The 17,648-nt window shown below is 37.8% G+C and overlaps 1 non-coding gene across 1 annotated transcript; it reads left to right on the forward strand.

Moving 5' to 3' along the window:
• Positions 1–17,219: 17,219 nt before the first annotated feature.
• Positions 17,220–17,290, forward strand: TRNAG-GCC. The gene has a single exon. It is a non-coding gene; the product is annotated as a tRNA-Gly (tRNA).
• Positions 17,291–17,648: the final 358 nt, after the last annotated feature.

The following is a 17,648-nucleotide window of genomic DNA, read 5'->3' on the forward strand; positions in this document are numbered from 1 at the left end:
TAGCGAGTGGTAAGGGTCAACCCGAGAGCCAATTTCTCTAAATTGATGTATCTACTTTTAGCGTCCTTCAGTAAGTGGCTTAAGAAATAGATAGGGTGTTGACACCATCCTCTTATCAGAGCAATACAATAGAAACTACTCCCTTAGATGCTGATAAGTATACCCAAAGCATTTCCTCCACCATCAACTTGGAGAAGAGTGGTAAAGGGGCAAATATGTCTTCAACTCGTTCAAAGTCTCATCGCACTTCTCATCCCACTCGAACTTAGTGGCTCTCTTTAAGATCTTGAAGAAGGATAAGCTCCGGTCGATTGAGATGAGATGAATCGATAAAGCGCTATAATCGCCACAAACTTCTCTTGTATTTCTTGGGGGCGGCATGTCTTGCAGTGCTTTAACCTTGCCGGGATTTGCTTCGATTCCCCGCTCGGTCACTATGTACCCCAAGAAACGCCCTCCTTTGGCTCCGAACAGGCACTTTTGGGGATTTAGCTTGACTCCATATTTGCGCAGCGTTCGGAAGGTTTCTTCCATATCCTTGAAAAGATCGGCCGCTCGGACGGATTTGATAAGAATGTCGTCCACATAAACTTCCAGATTCCGCCCGATCTGCTCCTTGAACACCTTGTTCATCAAGCGTTGATAGGTGGCCCCGGCATTCTTCAATCCGAACGGCATCACATTGTAACAATATGTGCCGTCGGCCGTTACGAAGCTTACTTTTTCTTGATCTTCCCGGGCGAGCGGCACTTGATGATATCCTTGGTAGGCGTCAAGCATGCAAATTAATTCGCAGCCGGCCGTAGAGTCCACCAGCTGATCTATCCGGAGCAGAGGATAAAAATCCTTGGGGCATGCATTGTTTAAATCTCGAAAGTCGATGCAGACCCTCCACTTGCCGCCCGGCTTGGAGACCAAGACTACGTTGGCCAGCCAGCTCGGGTACTGCACCTCGCGTATGTGGCCGGCCTTCAGAAGTTTTTCCACCTCCGCCCGGATAATGGCATTCTGCTCGGCGCTGAAGTCCCTTTTTCTCTGCTTCACTGGCCGAGCGTCCGGTCGGACATGCAATTCATGCTGCGCTAGGCTCGGCGAAATTCCAGGTAACTCATGTGTCGACCAGACGAAGACATCATGATTTCGTTGGAGGCATTGAATCAGCTTCTCCTTCTGTTCTTCCCCCAGATCAGAGGCGATAAAAGTCGTGGCCTCCGATCGGGTCGGATGGATCTGAACTTCCTCCTTTTCATCATAAATTAAAGCAGGAGGTTTCTCGGTTATGGCGTGTACCTCAATTCGGGGCGCCTTCCGAGCGGAACAAGCTTCTGCTCGGATCATCTCTATATAGCACCGCCGAGCTGCTAGCTGATCTCCCCGCACTTCTCCTACTTTGTCCTCCACGGGGAACTTTATCTTCTGGTGGAAGGTTGAGACAACCGCTCGGAATTCGCCGAGCGCCGGTCGTCCCAAAATGACGTTGTAGGATGAGGGAGAGTCGACCACCACGAAGTTTATTGTCCTGGTCCTCCTGAGCGGCTCTTCTCCCAGCGAGGTGGCCAGCCGGATTTGTCCGACCGGCTGAACTTCGTTGCCCGTAAACCCGTAGAGCGGGGTCGTCATGGGCAGCAGCTCGGCTCGATCAATTTGCAACTGATCGAACGCCTTCTTGAATATGATGTTGACCGAGCTCCCTGTGTCAACAAATATGCGGTGAATGGTGTAATTTGCTATTACCGCTTTAATGAGCAGCGCGTCGTCGTGGGGCACTTCTACTCCTTCTAAGTCCCCGGGTCCGAAAGTGATTTCCGGCCCACTTGCCCGCTCTTGGCTGCAGCCGATCGCGTGGATCTGGATCTCCGGACGCTGCCTTCGGCTCGGTTGGAGTCTCCTCCGGTCGGCCCACCAGCAATAACGTTCTCGCCCGGAAGTATTGCTCCTATTTTCCTCCTCCGAGCGGACGGTCCGTGACCGTTCTCCGACGCCCGATTCTCCCGCCTCGAGATCGGTGCCGACGGGTGTCTGCGATGTCGCCCCTGCGGGTCCGGCCACCATGAGTCCTACGCCTCCGCCGATGGGAGGCGATCGTCGCTCGGCTTTCCGGAACAGGATTGGACACAAAGGGAAGGCTTCGCAATCCTCGTGTTGTGCGATCCGTCCGTGGAAGGTGCGAACATAGGGGTCCACCTCTTCTTTGGCTTGAGCGAGCGGCAGCCACTTCTTGTACGTGCGATCCGCGTGAGGATCGAATTGCTTCGCCCTCGGTCCTCGGGTGGTCGCCGAGCGCGGTCGCTTCCGCCGCATGAACAGTGCTTACCGAGTTTTTCCGAAGCGCGCTTCTTCCACATTTATATATTCGTTGGTCTGATGTAGCATGTGATCATAATCTCGGGCGGCTTTCGGATGCGACCGGAAGAAGTCCCCATCCACAAGGCCTTGCGTGAAGGCATTCATCATCGCTCCGATGTGGCCGTGGGGATATCCATCGCCACTTGGTTGAATCACTGAATATAACCTCGAAGCGATTCTCTCGGCTCTTGCTTGATGGCGAATAAGTTGACACTTGTCTTTTGATAACGCCGACCATGGCGAAGTGGTGGAGGAAGGCCGCTCGAATTCCTTGAAGCTCGTGATGGATCCGTCCGGCAACCTCCGAAACCACCGCTGAGCCGATCCCGAGAGGGTGGTAAGGAAGACTTACACTTTACCCATCTGTATCGATGGAGCGTGGTCAGATATCGAACTTACCCGGATGATCATCCGGTCTGTTGTTCCATTGTATTCGCCGATCGCTGGAGGCACGTAGTGCTCAGAGGGTCTCGTAGGATAGCCTCCGAAAATTGGCGATTGATCCGCCCGGGAGGAGTCAGCTTTCCCCTTCCTGTCATCCCGCCTTGGCATTTCATCCGAGGAAGATCCTCTATCTCTTCGGGCTGGTATGGCTTGAGGGTGCGAAATAAGGCCCGATGGAATGCGATGGTGGCTGGACTTCCGCTCGGCCACCGACGCAGATGTTGCTTGTTGCTCCGCCGCTGATGCTTTTTGTTTTTGCTCCATGAGTTTGGCGGCCCTCATCTCGACCGGAGCGTCGAGTTCTTCCGCTGAAAGCGCCACCGTGTTGTCGCCCACCGCCCATTGTTCTTGTTCAATGCAGAGCGTTCCCACGCACGGCGCCAATTTGATCCCGTCGAACCAAGAATCAGACGGGGGCACGTGGCGCTCTCTGCTGGATCCTCGAGTGCTCCGGCGAACCTGCAACAAAACCGAGCCGGGAGGGGTGCCCCGACGACGGTCCTCCGACGCTCAAGTCAGGTAAGTGGTGGAGAAAGTGGCTGCCAAATTTGTATCATACGTACCTTTGGCGAAGTAGTAGCCTCTTTATATAGGACGGAGAAGGAACTGATGCACGCCCACCGAGGTGCGTACGTGTCAGCAACCCATACCACGGTATGCACTTGTCAGAGAGCTTACCTGACACCATGCTGCCACAGTCCGAGCATGTTCTTTGATGGGACGGCAGGACCACCCGTTGTCAGACTAGAAGTATGGCACAGCCATACGATTTGACGGCTGTCAGAAGATGTCCCCGTCTTTTACCCATCGTCTGACTGGGGTGCCCGGCCCGCCGGGCGGGCGATGAACGTCGTCCGGACGGCCTTGATTCTTTGCGCCGTCCGGGCGGCACCTCCTTCCGCTCGGTATTTTTACTACCGGTCCCTACCAGGGTGCCTTTTACTATCAGATTTCCCTTTCTTCTGAGTCCGGTCGGCTCGCCCTTTTCCGGCGAGCCACTGGATCCTTTGACCTCCCCTCAGCGTTGACTCCTTATGGGGTTCCGGATTTTTACCGCCGGATCATGCAGTATAAGGAAAAATAGTATCTGTAAGCTTTAAGCTTAAGAGAAACCATCTACCTCACTAAAACATACAACGATGCAAACATGTTTTTAAAGAATGCTATTTGAAAACATGCACTAAATTTGTTAAAGCATGGCATACTGGAATTACATGGCATAAACACTGAAACATGGCATGCATAATAAAATCTAAGCATGGAGTTATCTCATGGTATCAACTAGGAGAAAATAAGCTGAAACTGTAACTGAAACTGGGCTAAAGCTGAGCTAGTGCTGATCTTAAACTATAATCACATAACTAGATTATGAGTTTGAAAGCTATTATAATAATAAGTGAAAATACATAATCATGTTGCTAGTGGGCCCGACAACTGTACTTTGCTGTGCGCGCATCCATAACTAGACCCGGGTTTGCAAGTCCCGAATTTAGTAGGGTTACTAGGTTGTCTGAACCTAGGGACGACTGTGGGAGCCCAACCCAATGGATATCTAATCCAGTATAGTGTCACTGAAAATAAAATACTGAATATAGCTACTAATTGCTTACTTTGCTGTTTCTAGGTTATCTGCACCTAGAGCTAGGTTATCTAAACCTAGAGGCGACTGTGGGAGCCCACCCATTGGACCGTAGTCCCATGTAAGCTGAAACTAGACTAATATACTGATGTAAATGCTACTAATGCATTTAACTGAGCTGTTAAAAATATCTGAGGTGGTATTTAGCTACACTAATCATTTTGTCGAACACCTGGTATGCTCCAACTCTCCCGTCTAATAGGGAGACCACCTCTAGGCACCTGACAACGTCTAGAGCCTCCAACTGAAGGAGAACAACGTGTCTGGCCCATCTAGAGGTGCTCAACTAGATCCCTAATCTGTGAGGAGGGTTTAAACACACCCTGGGTGCCGAAAAATCTGCATATAGCTAAACTAAAGGCATGCAATCAAACGAAAGCTACTTATACTGCAGGTGAGGGGTTTCTTACCTTCTATTCGTAATTTCTTACGATTCTAATCGCTAGGTTTCCGAAGGAGACGATCCTTTCGATGATCTTCTCGCGTCTATGCGTTCCTCTCGCGGAGGGGAGCGTCCTCGTGTCGAAGTCGTCGCCGGAAAGTCCTCCTATAGCCCTAGGGGCGGAACCCTAGGCCTTCTTGTGGTTGGCGCCGAGAGAGGGAGGAGAGGGAGAGGTGCAGCGTGAGGTTAAGGTGAGGAGGAGAAATTGTCGAACCAATTAAAAATAAACCAACCCCCACTTAAATTTCCTATTTATATTAAGTGGGTAACTCGGCCCAACTTAAATATAAATATAATTGACTCCCCTTTCTTTCAGCACGGCCCTGCTAGGTTCAACTGGTTACTTAAGCAGTCTAAAGGCTTAACGGACCCGAGAGGTCCCGGGTTCGATTCCCGCTTAAGGTATTTTGCTTTTCTAATTATTTTTGCTACTTCTGCTACTCTAAAAATTTCGAAAAAATATCTAAAAATTCCAGAATAATTATAGAATATTTCTAATATAGTTTTGAGAATTTTCGGGCGTTACAAACATGGTCAACCAACTATACAACCCCAACACCACATACCCGTCACATGTACACTCTACATCATAATACATGATAAACACGCTAATCGTACCAACTAGATAACTGTATGACACAAACTCAGCATATGCCCATGCACAGAGTTCCGATATCAAGGGTGAGACTGTATCAAGGTAACAAGATCATATCAAAGCTCAAAAAGAAAGAGACAAGCAGAAATAAAACAAATATACAGATTTAAGGTAATGCAACCTAAGCATCCGAAAATAACCATGCTTTATAGTTTAAAGAACTAAATAGGAGATAAGGAAGAAATACCCGCCTTGATATATCCCGCAATCAACAGAACCACCCCACGTCACGCTGCCCATATAGATCACGGTCCTGTGTCACACATACAATTCATGTAATATGCATATATATATATATATATATATATATATATATATATATATATATAATCCACATAATGAATCACCTACCACTAATTAACTTACTCCTAAAAGAACCGCAAACCATAGGTGCGGCTCCCTTCTTTTAACCTAACCATATTAAATTTACACTCTAACCTAAACCACCCAATATCCAAATACCCTAACCAAAGGTTTTAATCCACAACATCTAATCTGATTTTTTTATTATCCTAGTAACCTAATGTCAACATGGATTAAGGATTACCACCATTCACTACTACCAAGCTAAACAAGAACAAAAATTCAACACTCATTAAACAAACCCAATTTAACCATGTACAAAAAGGGTTCAACAGAAATACCTTCACTGGACTACACTTACCTTGCAAAGTAGCAGTGAATCCAAAACCCACAGCCCTCTCAAGAATTCTGCTGACAGTTACCAATTCCCTACAATAGAGACTACCCGTTGTATCCTCACCAACCGGTTCAAGCAGAAAGAGCAGCAAGAAATCATCAAACAATCTGTTAACAACAACAACAAGCTGATGTCCTTACCTCTGCTTCTTCTATCGCCGGAGATGATCACAACTCCGGTGGAGGAACCAATCCAATCAATCTGTGATGGCTGGAATCACCACAGCACCTCTGTTCTCAGAATCAAAACCACTCGAATCAATACCAGAAGGAGGATCAGAACCCAAATTCAAGACAGAAACCAACCCCTTACCTCCAATATCCCGATTAGGGCTCGGTCTTGTTCTTGCTAACGAACAGAGAAGAGATTGGAAACCCTAATTCACAACCAAAACCTACCCGAATCAAAATCAGAAAGAAGGTCAGAGGATGGATTTTAAGACCAAAACCAACCGCTTACCTCCAGGAATCACAGCTAGGGCTCGATCTGTGCTTGCCGACGAACAAAGAAGAGATCGATAAGAGAGCAGTGGTCGTTACCTCACCCGACCGGTCGAGGCTGGCCAGATCCAACACTTGATGCCCTCGATCCCCTTCCGCCAGCAAGCAAAAACCCTAGATCAAGATCTGTCGTCGTTGTTCACCAAGATCAGAGAAGGGAAAGGTTGGGAAGAAGGGTTGGGTTGTAACTAACCTCTTCTGCTTAACGTTCCAAGGTTCGCTCCTCGCCGGCGCCGCCGAGAGAAGAGGAGATCGCCGGTCTCAGTCGCGATCGCGATGGAGAACTCACAGAGTTTGCGTCGGGCGTTCGTGCGAGAGAAAAGAAGAAGGGAAAAGGGTTGGGTCAGGTTTTTAGGGTTCGGGTGAGGAATGAAGCCTATTAATAAGGAACTTAGGGTTAGTTTTAAGGGAAATAAACCCTAAGTACCTCCTCAATGGGGCTCTCACACACGTATCCCTAAACAGACCTCCCCTCCTATCCCCGCAAAACTAGTTATACGACCTCCGAAAAATTCTAGAAAAATTTCTAAAATTTCCTAAAATTTTTATAAGGTTATTCCATCATAACCCTAAAAATAAATTCGCATATCTTACAGACATAGTTTCCTTTTATAATCAACAACACACACTACAAGTGATATCATTTCCCAACTTATCGAGCTTATTGATTTATCAAACTAAATCTCACCCATTGATAAATTAAAGAAATAAATATCAAATATATGTGCTTGTTATTATATTAGGATTAAGAGCACACACTTCCATAATAATTGAGATCTTTATTCCTTTATAAAGTCAGTATAAAAGAAATGACCTTTAATGGTCCTACTCAATACACTCTAAGTGTACTAGTGTAATTATATAGTTAAGATAAACTAATACCTAATTACACTACGACCTTCCAATGGTTTGTTCCTTTTCATCTTGGTTGTGAGCTACTGTTTATAATTTATAAGGTACTGATAACATTATCTTCTGTATGTGAGACCATATACTATGTTATCTACAATATAAATTAATTGAACAACCACAAATAAATGTAGATAATTTGACCAAATGTGATTCTTTATTCAAAATAAATATTTACAAAAGTTTAGACTTTCAGTATACACTCTAACATTAATAACATAGATGGATTTGAATCAATAGTATTAAGTTCCGCTTACGATTCAAATTTAAACCATTAAGAACAGATAAGTTAAATTTGGAATCAATGATGTTAAGTTCCGTCTGCGATTCCTAATTTAACTTCTAAAGAACACAATAGGTTATTTAAGGAAAGGTTTGACACTTGTACAAAATTTTTGTATAGTGGAACTGGTAGGATTTTCCTAGGACTAACCAACAAATATAACACGAAGTTAAACCAAACCCTAAAAATTGAACTTAACTTCATTTCACAAAAATATAGGTTTTCCTAATTGAAAACATAGATCGGGTGAGATGACTAAGGATTTCAAATAAAATTAAATTAAATTAAATCAAATTAAATCAAATCAAATCAAATCAAATTAGATTAAATTAAAATTAAAATAAAATTAGAATTCAAATTAAATTCAAATTAAATTAAAATTAAATTCAAATTAAAATCAAATTAAATTAAAATTAAAATAAATTAGAATTAAATTAAATTTAGAATTAAACTAAATTTAAAATTAAATTAAACTAAACTAAATCAAATTTAATTTAAAACTAAATTAAAAAATTCAATTTCAAATTATTTTTAAAAAAAATATTTTAATTAAAAAAATTATTTTAACTTAAAAATTATTTTTTTAAAAAAAATCAACTTAAAAATCATTTTAAAAATTATTTTAACTTAAAAATTATTTTAAAAAAACTATTTTAACTTAAAAAATTATTTTAAAACTTATCTTAAAAATTATTTTAAAAATTAACTTAAAAATTATTTTACTTAAAAACTATTTTAAAAAATCAATTTAACTTAAAAAATTATTTTAAAAATTAATGTAACTTAAAAATTATTTTAAAAAAATCAATTTAATTTTAAAAAATATTTTTAAAATTAATTTAACTTAAAAATTATTTTAAAAAATAATTTAACTTAAAAATTATTTTTAAAAATTAATTTAACTTAAACATTATTTTAACTTAAAAACCGTTTAAAAAACTTTACCTAAACAGCTAAACTTAAAATCATTTAAAATAAAATTAAATTCAAAGTCAAAGTAATCTTAATTCCTACCTATTGTAGGAAATTAGATGGATCTTGGACAATGATTGCTCCAAATATATAAATGGGGATCGCACAAAATTCACTGAACTAACCTACAAAAGCTTAGGAACGGTTGCCTTTGGGAATAACGGTAAACTCAAGGTAATTGGTATAGGTAACATTGAACTTAGAATTGACTTTATTATTACAAAAGTATTACTTGTTGAAAATTTCAAGTATAATCTTCTTAGTATTAGTCAATTATGTGACACTGGATATAAGATTAGGTTTTTATCTTCGGAATGCTTAATCAAGCACTTAGATAGCCCTTCTATAAGTTTAAAAGGGTTTAGACAAGACAACATCTATGCAATTAACCTAATCACTTCTTCAATTAAGTGTTACTTAACACAAAAAGAAGAAACCTGGTTATGACATAGAAGAATGTCACACACTAACTTCAAAAATATAAGTAAATTAAATGGATTAGTTAGAGAATTACCAAAATTGCCTAACTTAGACTCAACAATTTGTAATACTTGCCAACAAGGAAAACAAACAAAATCTACTCACAAGTCAACTAATCAACTTCAAACAAACTCAATACTAGAACTTTTACACTTAGACTTATTTAACTCCATGGGGTCAGATCAATAAATGGTAGTTTATATTATCTAGTAATAATAGACGATTATCCTAGATTCACCTGGGTAAAATTCTTAAAAAATAAAGACGAAATATTTGAAATCTTTATGAATTTTTGTAAACAAGTTGAAAATGAAAAAACCTAAAAATTAAAAGAATTAGAAGTGACAACAGAGGTGAATTTAAAAATCATAACTTCAACCAATTTTGTCTTGAAAACGGATATCATCACGAATTCTCGTGTCCTAGAACACCTCAACAAAATGGAATCGTAGAAATAAAAAATTGAACTTTACTTGAAGCCTCTAGGACAATATTAAATGAATATAATTTACCTAAATACTTTTGAGCAGAAGCTGTTAGTACAACATGTTATGTGCAAAATAGAATCACACTAAATAAAACTCATAATAAAATCTTCTTTGAAATATATTATAATAAACAACCCAATATCAAATATTTTAAAGTATTTGGGTGACCAACCTACATACTAAACACAAGAGAACACTTAGGAAAGTTTACTTTTAAAATAGAAGATGAAATTTTTTTTATGATATTCACTGAACAGTAGAGGTTATAGAATTTATAATAAAGTCATACTAAGAATTGAAGAAACCTCAAATGTGAAATTTGAAGAGTCTAATTGAAACCTAGAACAAACTCAGATTCAACAAATTGATTTTGTTCAAGGTAACAATAATCAAGAGGAAACCAATGAATCTTTAAATAACGAAGAAGAAGATCACCTTCAAGTGAATAAACCCCCTAGAACCATAAGAGTCAACCCAAATCACCCAATTGACCAAATAATTGATGATCCAGACCTAAGTGTTCAGACTAGGTCATCATTTAGAAACCTAAGTTAAATATCCCTAATTTCAAAAATTGAACCCAAGTCTATAGCTAAATCTTTACTTGACCCAGACTGGATCATAGATATGTGATATGTGTTAGGTTTAATAGGTCCCTGGTAAGAAGGGGAAAAGAGATAGCAGAATTAAGCAATGTAAATATTGGTCGGGGTATCAGGCTTAAGGAAATATAGGCCAATATCAGCCGGGACAATAGGCTTAAGTAGATATAGGTCACGATCGACCGAGATAACACGCTTAAGGAAATATAGGCCAATATCGATCGTGACAACAGGCTCAAGTAGATATAGGCCAATATCGGCCGGGACAACAGGCTTAAGTAGAGATAGGCCACGATCGACTGAGATAACACGCTTAAGAATATATAGGCCAATATCGACCGGGACAACAGGTTTAAGGAGGATAGGCTAATATCATCCAGGATATACCTTAAGAAAGAAAGACCAATATCAGTCGGGATTGTATGAGATAGCACATGCGAATATATACTAATATCGGGCGGATGCATATGATCGTCCGGGAATGAATAGATACAAGACCGTATAGGATTTATAATATATTATCGGACGATGAGGACATGAGTTAAATAAAAATAACAACCCGCCTGAACGAAACCTAGGGACAAGCCCTACCGATACAAAACATAGTATAATATCGGGTTGTCCACAACATAGTGAAGACAGGATGACCAGGTAGGGGTGATAAAATATAACCTATGGGGCAGGACGAGAACAAACATTTTGAGGATATTTTATGAATAGCTTATGAAAATATCTGCTTCATGTAATTGTATAACAGGTTTGCTAATTTGACAGGAAGAAGGTTTCTAGACTTTTCTACAAGCACTAGGCAACAAGGAAGGTACATCTGGGGTAAAAAAAAAGATCCCTTAAAAGTTATTTTCTGCAAGTACATGGCTTACATCATCTCACAACAAACTCTAACAAACCGGGGTCCACTTCATGACTACGAAGATTATATGAAGTGGTATAAAAAGGGGAATCCTCTCCGTTGGCCAGGTATGCTCACGTTGATGCTCACACTCATAACCCTAGTTTTCAACTACTGTTCATCTTCTTCTTCTTTCTGGTTTTTCCACACAAAAAGAGAGATCACTGACTTGAGCATTGGAGGGCCTAGCCAGGGATTCACACCCCGATCTTAGGTCACTAACAATAGTGTTGGTTGGTCTCTTGTGCGCAGGAAGCCTTGGAAGCTCTAGATCTCAATTTTATTCATTAAAGCTTTCCTTTCGTCTTTGGATCTTCGCACAAGGAGGGCATTCTGTGACTTCATTCTCCAGATCCGCTTTGGGTTTCTCGAATCGGTATTCTACAGGTATTATTCTTCATCACTAGTAGGTTTTCTCCCAGCTTTCTGTTTTGTCAGGCTTCTCAGACAGAATCAATATGCAAGAAGAATTAGCTCAATTTGAAAGAAACCAAGTTTGAGACTTAGTACCACCACCTAAAAATAAAAAGACGATAATAGAAATAAAATGGGTGTTCAGAAATAAACTAAGCAAAACTAGGGAAATCACTAGAAATAAAGCTAGGCTAGTTGCTAAAGGGTTTAGTCAAGTAGAGAGACTTGATTACGATGAAACTTATGTCCAGTAACTAGACTAGAGTCCATTAGAATGTTACTTAGCTATTTAGCCCATGAAGGGTTTAAACTTTATCAGATGGATGTCAAATCCGTCTTTTTAAATGAACTGATAAAAGAAGAAGTCTATGTATGTCAGCCACCTGAGTTTGAGAGTTTAGACCATCCTGATTATGCCTTTAAACTGAAAAAAGTCTTATATGGACTTAAGCAAGCACCTAGGGCATGGTATGAAAGGTTGACCTCTTACCTAATATCCAAAGAATTCCACCAAGGTCAAGTTGACCCAACCCTATTTGTCAAATCAATCCAAGAAGATATCTTTATAGCTCAAGTTTATGTAGACGATATAATCTTTGGATCAACCAACTCAAAATTTTTACAAGAATTTATAACCCTAATGGAACAAGAATTTGAAATGAGTTTGGTAGGTAAATTAACTTACTTTTTAGGGTTACAAATCAAGCAAACAAATGAAGGTAACTATATTTATCAACAAAAATATATTAAAGAATTACTTTAAAAATTTGGGATGGATAATACTAAAGATATAAAGACATCTATGGCAGTTAACACAACTCTAGATGATGACTCTAATGGCAAACATGTTGATTTAAAATACTATAGGAGTGACATAGGTAGTCTTACTGTACTTAACTACAAGTCAACCTAATATTTTATTTACGGTTAGTATGTGTGCTAGATACCAAACCTGTGTTAAAGAATCTTATTTGACTCAAGTCAAAAGAATCTTTAGATATCTTAAAGGAACATCAAATGTAGGAATTTGATATCCTAGGACAAACAATTTCGAACTAATAGGGTATTCTGACTAGGATTACGCTTGCTATAAATTAGACCGTAAGAGTACAAATGGTGGATGTCAATTGCTGAATCCATCTCTTGTTAGCTGGTGTAGTAGAAAACAACACTTGTTGTCCTATCTACTACTGAGTCAGAATATATAGCTATAAGAGAATGTGTCGCACGATTATTATGGATGATACACACCTTAAAAGATTTTAATTTAAACTTTATAAAAGTAATAGTATTAATTGATAATGTTAGCTCAATTAATTTAACAAAAAATTCTGTGCATCATTCATGAACCAAACACATTGAAATTAGGCATCACTTTATCAGGGATCATGTCACTAAAGAAGATATTGAACTCAAATACATTGAGTCCAAGTCTAATTTAGCTGACATATTCACTAAACCCCTCCCTAAAAGTGAGTTTAGTAATCTACGTCGTAAATTATGAATGTGCTTAATAGACTAGGATTTTTAAATTGCAAAATTATTTTCAAAAATTGTCTTTAAAATTCTAGGGTAAAACTTTTTATATTTCTCAAAATTCTCCAATTTTAGAATTTTTGAAAATCGGCTTTAGCCTTAGAATAGATCAATCCCTTAGAAAGCATGCTCCTATAGATCTAAGGCTTGAGCATCTCACTAACACATTAGGGCTAACTTGTTTGTGTATTTCTGAACTTAGAAAGGGGTGAGATGTATAGGCAGATTGCTTGGACTTAAAAGATGCTTATATCAGTGCATCATCATAAGTCTGAGCGTCAAAAATCAAACAACTATTAATCAGGTTAAGTATTTTAGCTTAGTTAAACACTAACTGAATACAATCAACTTAACCTGATTAACCAAGTGAGAGCTGCTATCTTCTGATAGTCAGTAAATAACTTATGGTTAGACAGTTGAAGTTTGTTAATGTCAGGTTTAGGGGGAGGATTAATTATTTTCATACTTATTATTTGAAAATATTTTTGTAAAATTACTTTTGAAAAGTATTTTTCATTTCCTTGAAAATATGTTAGCAAAACTATTTTAAAATTGCTTTACTTCTGCAAATTCATTTTTGAGAATTATTTTGAAACTTGCTTTAATTTTGCAAATTTAATTTTTGAAAATAACTTTCAATTTTTTTTTTTTGAAAATAACCTTCAAAACCCTATTTCAAAAACTTATTTTTGAAAATGGCTTTCAAAAACATAGTTTTGAAAAGGACTTTCATAAACTTATTTCTAAAAATTGGACTTATGTTTGAAAATTGGTTTAATTTTACAAGCTTATGTTTGAAAATTCGTTTAATTTTACAAAACTTATTTTTGAAAGATACTCTGAAAATTACCTCAATTTTACAAACCTATTTAATTTTACAAAGTTAGTAGGTTTTTGCCTTAGTATTTCTGATAAAAAGTTAGCTATTTAAAAAACTTAGCAATTTTGAAAAAGATAAAGGATGTTGAAAACTATTTTTGATTCTTTTAACAACTTTTTCAATATTTTCCTTTAACTTGTTTCTTCTACGTTAACTCCCCCAGGTCAACCTGAACATTTTGTATTATCATAATTCTCTAGTGTTAATTTTTTTTTTCAAGGTTAACTTATTTTCTGTTGTCAACTTGAAAATTGTCTATGCTTGTAATTTTTTGATGAATGTCAAAGGGAGAGGGTTAAGTGGTTTAAGTTAGTTAGCAACAAAACACCAAACATAAAACAAGGCTAACTTAAAAATCATGTCTTATACTTACTTATGTTTTGCATAATTTTCACTAACTTAACTCATGTTGTCATTGCATCAAAAAGGGAGAGATTGTTGGTACGATTAGCACTGACGGTCTAACTCAGATTTTGATGAATGACAAAGTAGATTAAGTTAGTTTCATAATGATCTAACACTTTGACGAAATGTGCAGGAGATGCCCAGCTAGGTCGACAGGCCGACCAGATAGCTGGCATAAAGTCTAGCTAGGTCAACGGGCCAACCGGATAGCTGGTTCGAAGCCCAGCTAGGTCAACGGGCTGACCTGATAGCTGGCACGAAGTCCAGCTAGGTCGACGGGCTGACATGATAGTTGGCATGAAGTCCAGACGGATCGACGGACTGACCGGACGTCTGGCAGGTAAGTTAAGTCACTAAATGGGAGTGACTTGGTTAGTATGCGTTCCCCGTTTGAGGGAACAATAGACGTCGATCCAACTTAGAACAATTTCATGAATATAAATTGAGATTGTGACTAGATTCCGGTCTCGGTGAGACGAAATCTAATTACTACTCTTTTACTATAATTGTGCTAACTTTTGTTTTGCAAGGTAGTTTAACCTTTATTTTGCCTCGGACTAACATTTTCTTGCAGGAAAAGGATTTTCTAGAGAAAGGTAGTCTGGGCGTCCGGAATCGGTCTGGGTGCCTAGAAGGCAAAACTTATCTTGACAGATAGGCGAGCGTTGATTGGATGGACGACGTCACGGTCTAGGCGCCTAGAAGGGATCCGGGCGCCTGAAGCATGCCTATAAAAGAAGGCCTCCACGGAGCAATAAAAACAAGAACTGCTTCTATGACTGCTCCATTGCGCTATACTCCTGCGATGCTGTGAAGCCTCTCTGATAACCTATGTTCGATTTTCTTTTCTCTGTTGTTGGTATTGTTTTATTCTTGTACTTACATTTGTAAACATCTTGCGAATTATTAGTGATTGCCCAACGAAAGCACTCGATGAGTGCGGACCTTGGAATAGGAGTCGACGAAGGCTCCCAACCAAGTAAAAATAATCTGTATTAGCATTGTCATTCGTATTTCTGTTGCGTACTTAATTCAAAATTTTAAATCGCTATTCACCCCCCTCTAGCGAGCTCTACAATCTAACACTTCGCAGTATTGCCAATTCTAAAATGTGAGACTAAAGAGAACTCTAGATTTTTAATTAATTAATGAAAAATTTCTCAATAATACACCACAACTGAGTCTCGAACTCTAGATCTTTGATTGATTTATGAAAAAAATTTCTAATAATACGCCATGGCTGAGTATCGAAATCTAGATCATTGATTGATTAATGAATTTTTTTTTTTAATAATAGACCACAGTTGAGTCTCGAACTCTAGATCCTTCATTGATGAGTTTGTGAAAATTATTAATAAAATTTGAAATTATTTTCAATGTTAAAAGAAAAAAATGATATTAACTTAATTTCATTTTAGGTTTCACTAAAGTTAGTTAATAAAGGGGATAAATTTTTAATAAAATAGTAAGACAAATATAAATTTTCAATCAATTTGTTATCAAATTATTATTTTTGAAAATAAATGTATTTGATAAGTTAAAAAAAATCTACAAATGATTATAACTAAATTTAATTAAAAACACAAGTTGATTAATATATTAAATAAAAATTATAAATAAACTAATTTAAAGATCATAATTAATTAAAATATTAAATAAAAAGTATATATAGAGATATTAAATAAAAAATAGTAAACAAATATGTGTGATCTAATAGTATAAGGGCAAAAAAAAAAAAAAGCTATTGAGATGTTTTTTTTGTGGCGAAGCAAGGATATGTCATATTGGAGATCATTAAAAAATTCATTTAGAGTTATAATAATTATAGATGCCCTTAGCACCTATGTGTATGTTGTAGTACTTATCACTAATAATTTATATACTATTGTAGTAACTACCACTTGTAATATGTTGTTGACTAGCATTAGCTTAGTTGAATAGATCTTACTTGTGCACGTATTGTAGCAACTATAATAATTGTTGCTACAATATACTAGTCACTAGAATTTACTTGCGTACATATTATAGTGATTATGGATCTTAGTTACTACATATTGTAATAATTATGGTTGATAATTACTACACTATAGTATTAACCCAAGTACTTACCTAATTAACAATGAAATTTTCATTTGGACCATTCAAGTAAAGAAGGGTAATTGGAGTAACAAAGAAGGGGTGGAGAGATCTTGGGATGTTTAATGAAAAAGGAGTGCTCTTTTGATTTCAATCAAAGGTAAATTAAGAGACATTAGACTTAATTAAAATAGATCTAGTTGGAGTTTGATGGATTGAGACTAGAGTTTGGCCTTTGGAAGAGGTCAAAATGTGGGGTAGGGTAAATGGATTAAGAGTTGAAGATGCACTAGAAGAATCACACTCTTCCCCTTTGAAACATGAGATTTAATCCGAATAAAAAAACTAAATGACGAGCCTTGTTTGTGTTTCGATTTGTTGTCTCTTTGGACTCGGAAGTTTTTAATTCCAAAACTATCTTAATTATCATTATAGATAATCACTTCTATTTAACTATGGTTTATTCTTCCTTTACATGGAGGGTTATTTTGAAAATAAATTTAACTATATATTAAATAATATTAAACTCATCACCGAAGCACCAGTGGTCTAGTGGTAGAATAGTACCCTGCCACGGTACAGACCCGGGTTCGATTCCCGGCTGGTGCAGCTTTTTTAAGCATTATCTGTTTTTAATCCGGAAACATGCACCTAGTGGATTTTAGTTTAAAAAAATTTATATACATTTTTTCGAAAACAAAAAAAGATGCTCCGTTTTAATTCTTTTGCTACTAAATAATTATACTTAAACAATTTTAACATTAGTCAAAATAATTCAAATATTAATTCAAACGGCTCAAACTTGATCAAATTGATCTAATTTGATCAAAATTTGTCAGAGCAATTTTGACAATGGACATCTTATTATTTTCCATTTATTATTAAATGAATGTCTCATCCTCAGTCAATCATTTTAACTTTTTTTTAAATTATCCTTAATTTTTAACACTATTATAATATAAACATA

The sequence above is a fragment of the Zingiber officinale genome, chromosome 4A (genome assembly GCF_018446385.1).
Source record: "Zingiber officinale cultivar Zhangliang chromosome 4A, Zo_v1.1, whole genome shotgun sequence".
Classification (NCBI taxonomy): Eukaryota; Viridiplantae; Streptophyta; class Magnoliopsida; order Zingiberales; family Zingiberaceae; genus Zingiber; species Zingiber officinale.